The sequence below is a fragment of the Arachis ipaensis genome, chromosome B10 (genome assembly GCF_000816755.2).
Source record: "Arachis ipaensis cultivar K30076 chromosome B10, Araip1.1, whole genome shotgun sequence".
In the NCBI taxonomy this organism is placed as follows: Eukaryota; Viridiplantae; Streptophyta; class Magnoliopsida; order Fabales; family Fabaceae; genus Arachis; species Arachis ipaensis.
In genome coordinates, this window is record NC_029794.2 from 123,616,904 (window position 1) to 123,624,091 (window position 7,188).

Below are 7,188 nucleotides of genomic sequence, written 5' to 3' on the forward strand. Positions count from 1 at the left end.
AAAATATGATATAAATTATATTGATTTATGTGTGCAAAATTCTAATAAATATAGGTATAAATTGTATATTTTTTTTGTGTGCAAAACGTTTGTAAATATGAGTACAAATTATTGCTAGCTAAGTATTAGTAAAAAAATGATAATATTTGCTGGTATGTAGCATTGCTCTTATCTATTGAGAAAGTTCAGGGATTAGTACAATTTATTTTTGGGTTAAGTATGATTTTGGTCTCTAAGATATAGACCGAAAATTTGTTTTGTTCTCAACATTTTTTTTTATACAAAATCGTCCCTAAAGTTTAAAACCAAGTTTTAAAATAGTCATTTTTACTTAAATCTTAAAATTTTGGACCAAATTATCCATAAAAAAAATTATAAAAAAAAAAAAAAATAAGACAAAGAGAGTGTTTTTTCTTTTTCGAAGAGGAAAGAGAAGAAAGAGATAGAAGGAAAAAGAGAAGAAAAAGAAAAAGTTATCGACGATTCATCTTTGCTTCCGCTTTCGCCGTCACCTCTGTATGATTTTGGTCCCTAAAGTAAGGACGATTTTAAAATCAATTTATGCTGCGGAAGGAGAAGGAAAGAAGAAAAAGAAGCTGTCTACGATTCACCTTTGTTTCCGCTTTCGCCGCTATTTTCGTACGATTTTTGTCCTTAAAGTAAGAACGATTTTAAAACCAAGTTCAACCTTAAGGATGATTTTGTATGCAAAAAAAGGTTGGAGGCGAAAAAATTTTCGAACTATAGCTTAGGACCAAAATCGTACTTAACCTTTTTTTTTTTGTCAATATTTTTAGTCATAAGTTTAATTTCTTTAGTCTAATAATTTAAAAATAATTTTTTTAGTTTATACTTTTAAATATTAATACTTAATTATTAAATAAAAATAATAAATTCTGATAATTTTTTAATATTTTTTAATAATTTTCTCTGTATAATAAATTTTTATATTATTTCAAATATTTAAAATTTGAAAAGAAACTAACCATGCTACATAATATAAAGGGCCATTATACTGATATAGTCATATAGTAGTTGCTGAATAAATCAAACAGAACAAATGACTAATTTTACTTTCATATCATGTAAGAATTCCTAGCTAAGTGAACTTTTTTTTTACAACAAAAAACAAATTTTAATGTATGATTGAAAAAGTTTGTCTTCCCAATTCATGTGTATCCGATCCATACCTCACTGGCACATTTAGACATCTATTCCAGCCTCTTTATTTTGAGCTCATTGCCAGCATAAATCAACTATAAGTGTCATATTTAAAAAAGAAATAAGATATGCATAATTTTTTTTTATATATTTTTCTTTTGTATACTTAAAAAATATACACAAAAATAGTACAAACATATTTTTTAAAGAAAAACATAAATGCTATATTATAGATGCTAAAAGGGATGGTAATACTATCCGAATTTACAGGTACTCAACTCGTTCCTTACTCACTCTGATGTGGGTGGATTTTTAGCAAAGCAGGACCTTAGGTAGGGATAAGATGGGATCGGGTTTAGGCAATGCTTGCGCCCTACCCGTCCCGGTATATATATAATATAATCAGTAAAATAATTAATAATATTATATTATATTTAAATTTTTATTTTAATTTAAAAGATGTATGTGATGATGGTTATATAAATTTTGAAATTTAATTTTATGAGTAATTACCTAAACTAGTCTTTGAAGTTTTCAAGATCCGACACTTTAACCCCCAACTTTTGAAATACACAAAAAATTCTCCCAAATTTAACTCTGGCAGACAAATTAGTCCATAATCTTATATTATTATTTTTTCGTCAATAACAAACGAAAAATACTAACATGGAGACCTGGACTAACATATATGGCTGTCCATGTGCAAAAAAGACAAATTATTGAAATTATTCCATGTATTTTTCGATGCTTCTCAACAACGCATTCAACTCGAACCTTTTCAAGCAAACTAACACGTTCCCACGTTGCAGCTGCGCGTACAGCGTCACCGCCAGCCCAAACATGTGAAACATTGGAAGCAAGCATAGGAACACGTCATGCATCTTCCTTGCTATCTCGTTGTCCATGCATATCATCGTCGCCACAGGGATGAAGTTCCAGTGTGTCAGAACATACAACACCCTTGCTCAACCCCATTGTTCCGGAGGAGTACAGCAGTGTCACCATGTCACTCTGCTTAACGCTGGTCTTTGAAAGCTCTACTTCAACACCGACGAGTTTCACTAAATCATTGAAGCTTATGATCTTGGAGGCCGGTTGCGATGAACTACAAGAAAAACGTTCAATACCATCAGAATTACCATTGAAAAAACGAATAAAATCTGAAAGTACAATAGTTACCGTTGGATTCTGCATTTGTATTTAATTGACGAAATGAACCTCGTCGGTAACATATTACCGTCGAATTTTTGCATCTGATGGTAATTTTTATCAGATTTAGTGATGGAATATGGTTATTAAGAAAATGGATCTATTGAACATTACCGTCAAAAAATTTTCAACGATAACATTGGCGCCATATCATACGTCTCCACGCCATCTTACTATCGTCGGATTTGGACGGTAATGCCGACGGAAATATTTTTTTCATTTTTTTTTGAAAAATTGACTGGGCTATTACAATCGGTATATTCTTACTTTAGTCTTTTTTTTTATTTTTTCATAATCTTTTTTCGTCCATCTATAATGTACTCTAATAATTAATAATTGAAACAGTGCTTTAAACCTGATGTGAAATATCAAACATACAAATTAAAAATATGGAATGATGATAATTGAAATATTTGAAACAATGCTAATTATATTATATTCTTCTCAAAATTTGGAAAATAAATACATATCATAAAACCATAATTATGTTAATCCAATTCAGATTCATCATCTTCTTCCTTTATTTCACCATCCTCCCCTTCCAATGTATTTTTCTGTTCATTGAACTCGTCTTCCTCTTCTTCGTCGCCATCGACCCGTCTGCTTCTTGAAGATCGTCGTCCTCTGGTGGTAGTGCGTTGTCATCTATTCCAAGGTCAATGATGTCATCATCTATAATAGCCGACCTAAGAGTAATTGGCTCACCGGTATAGCAACCACCATTTTTGAAGGAGTTGGGTCTTTAATCTGGTAAAGTTCCTGACCCTCTGTCCTATCATCAAACTCAATGGGCATCTTGGCTTAGTCTTAACTACAACCACCCAACTAGACTTGCATGAATCCAAATAAGGCAAATAATATACATGTCGTGCATTTTGAGGTAGAATAAAAGGATCGTAGTGCCTATATTTCCTAGTTACATTAACTTCAGTGATATTGTAGTCCTTTTGCTTTCATGTTTCTTGTCGTGAATTTGGATCAAACCATTTACATTTAAATACGCACACCGTGTAAGTAGTGCGACAGAAATACTATAATTGAATTATGTTGTGCAATACACCAAACCAATCAGAATGACCATTGCTTGAATCCCCACGAACCCAAACTCCAGTGTTATCTGTTTTCTTTTCAATCGACCAATGTAAATAATGAAACCAATATTATCCATTAACATTGTATATCGGGTAGCTAGTGCCATTATTCATTTGGTCACAACTAAGTGCAACTAGTTCCAAATCTGTTGTGTCAGTTAGATCCACGCTGATGTATTCTCTATACCAATGTGAAAAATTGTTTAATGAGGTATTAGGATTTGCCTTTTGGAATAACCTATATGATAGAATAGAATAAAGAAATTTTGATTAGATTAAGAAGTTAGTATCTTACAGAATTCAATATTTACGAAGACTTAAAAAACTCACATGAGATAAAGTAAAATCTGGTCACAGTTAAGCAACACATGCAGATGTGCGATATTGATTTTCTTCTGCTCTAACCAGTAGTCACTGCCCGCACCCATTGCACCTCCTTCCGAAGAAAAGATTGGGTATGTTGTTCCACTTGACGAGGATTCTCCCCTCTCATCGTTCCTTGCAACCTTTGTTCTACGTGACTTAACATGAGACTGAAAATAGAATAAGCAAAATGCGAATGTTACCTTAGCTTGGAATGCTTCGCAGATGCTACCTTCAATCTGGGCTCTGTTTTTCATGATGCACTTGAATGAAAAAATCATCCTCCCAAATAGGTACATCCACCTAAATTGGACTGGCCCACATAGTATTGCTTCGTACGGTAGGTAGATTACTAAGTGTGCTATAACGTCCAAAAAGGATGGAGGAAATATCCTCTCTAACTTACAAAGTATGATTAAAATATTCTTGTCCATGACTATGAGATCATTGATGTTAAGTTTCGTAGCACATAACTCCCTAAAGAACTCACTTATTTCCGTGAGAGATTTTCAGATGTTGGTTGGAAGTTCTCTGAATGCGACAAGAAGCAAAGACTCCATGAAGACATGACAATCATGAATCTTCAACCCAGCAAAGCCTACCCTGTGAGACATTTGCACACCTGCTCAAGTTAGAGGCATAACCATCAGGAAACCTTAATCCTCTAATCCACTTACAAATATTTTTCCTCTAGCCCTTCGTTAAAGCGAACATCACATTTGGTTTAGCCCACTGCCCGTTATCAAGCCTCTTTAAGTTCAGCCTCGACCGCCTACAAATATCCACCAAGTCTAACCTAGCCTTATCGTTATCCTTTGTTCTCTCGTCATCCATTACTGTGTGCATAATATTATCAAACATGTTTTTTTTTTCAATGTGCATCACATAGAGATAATGTCAAACTAAGTTGTCTTTTCAATAAGGCAACTTCTAAAATATACTCTGTTTAGTCCAATTATGCATCCTGCTATATCCTGGAGGTCTCAAACCTGCTTCGTTATCGACGATCCTTGGAATTCTACTAACACAATGCCAAACTTGCCTACCAACCAACCTCACAAGTGTCTCTTGTTGTTCAGTTTTATTCTTTTTTAACGAGTGCTTATTGCACCAAAAAGGATGATCCATGTCGAGAAATCTTCTATGGCAATCAAACCACGAATTCTTACCGCCATTCATCAACCAAAATGCATTTGTATCCTCCATACAAATGGGACATGCCATTCTGCTCTAAGTGGACCAACTTCAAAACATCTCATATGCAGGAAAGTTGTTAATGGTCTACATCAATGCAGCATGCATTTTTCTAGGCTTACTCGCAAATGTAGGATGGACTCAATCAAAATGCGTCCAAGCTTCTCCGTGTGATGGATACGCCATGATCCCATCATCTCTATTGTTGTTACTATGCCAGGTCATGTGAACGTTCAAACTCATCAATGCATACAATCGTTTCAGCCTAGGGATTAAGAGAAAGTAGTACATCCGTTTCATTGAAACTTTCTTTAATCGGCGTTTACCAATCTATTCTCTCTTGACTTGGAACCTCGGTGATCTATAAAATCTGCATTCAGTTAGGTTTGCATCCCTCTTGTAATACAGCATACAACCATTCAAACGACAATCAATTTTCACCGAATTTAGACCCAATTTCGAAATTAACTTCTTTGCTTCGTAGTGGTTGCGATGGATGTCTATGGTCCCGACAAGTACCAGTTCGTTGCAAAGTGTGGTCCACTAATCAAAATACTCTTGGGTATGATTTGACTCCAACTTAATAATCATTATTCTAACACATGCAGACAACTCCAAATGAATGCCCCCTCGAACAAAGGTTTCACAGCAAATTCTGACAGATGATGAAATCTCTTTGCCATCGGGCTAGGCTCTTGTTCAGCCTCTTGGAATTCCGTAACCCCTATTGTATCAAACATCATCTCATTGTATCTCTCTTGGTTACTCTCCCAAGTCATTTCTTCCATGTTTAGTTCTCTCACCACTCGATCCCTCATTGATCAACCATCAAACCTATTCAAATTCGAGGCAGACTGGTTAATTTCCTGCTTGTCCACTTCTCCGTATTTCGTCCACATCCAATACCCATCCTTGAACCCGTTACGGTAGAGGTGAAGCGTTATGTCCGCAGGTCCTAACCACTTAGTCAGCTAATACTTTTGACACTGACACCTAGATACCCCTTTAGACCTAAACGGTTTCATACTGAAGACAAACGCAATAAACGCGTCAACCCCCTCAAAGAATTCAGGTTTTTAAAACTACGGCCATCATTATCCCTATCATACATCCATAGACGATGACTTGGAATCATATTGAAACACACACCTTAGAATTCAACGAACAATACAAATTATTCATTTTTTAGAAAATTTGGCAAAGTGTATCATATAATTAGAATCTCCCGCCAAATACAATTATTATTTTATGACAAACCAAACATGTTTAAACAATTTAAACGATAAATCCACAAAACTTCTCCTTAATTCAGAGACATCCATCAAATAAATCTAACAGTTTTCACAGAGAAAACAGTTGCAGGCATAAATTATAACATATACGCATTCAATAAAATATCAAATCCTGACCTTTCTAGTGTGCAACCCCTTATAACTCCACAATTTTCCAGCAAATAAGGGTTTCGAGAAGGTGTCACTACGCGACCTTGTCCTACTTCCGTCCTAAAACTCTATCATAGGAAAAGTAAGTCTAACAAAAAATTTAAACAATTCTTTATATTCAAAGATAAAAAAACCAACCTGAAAAATTACTGCACAAACAACAAAAAAAACAAACTCCAATTGATCTCAAAGAGAATAGCACCGTCCTAATAAAAAGGACAATGTATTAAATTTATAAGGTGAAACTAATTCAAAAAGTAATTTGAAAGAATAAGTCAAACTCACTATTCCAATTAATTAAAATCTAATTTTAATTTCACCAAACTAATAAGAGGCAAGACAAAAATAAGCGACATAAGTTTAATGAAATTGAAAGAAAATCATTTACTAAACTCAACTAAAATCTTCAAACAACTCAAGCATTCTTAACCTACTCTAATATTATTTAATTTTTACATCCATTAAATTAACACAAAAAATCCTAATCACATGCTTCATTAAAAAAAATTTAACCTCTGATTTAACAAAAAATCATAACAAAATGCTAAAATCACAAATTAATATGTAAAAATAAAATAATCATACCAACAATAAATTTGATGATAGTGGCTGCAAGGTCTCTTCAACATGGTGGTGACAGAGGCAGCAGTGACGGCGACATGAACGGCAACCACGATGGAGGATGCGGCGGGGACAGCATCAGCAGCAGAATCGACAATGACGTACAG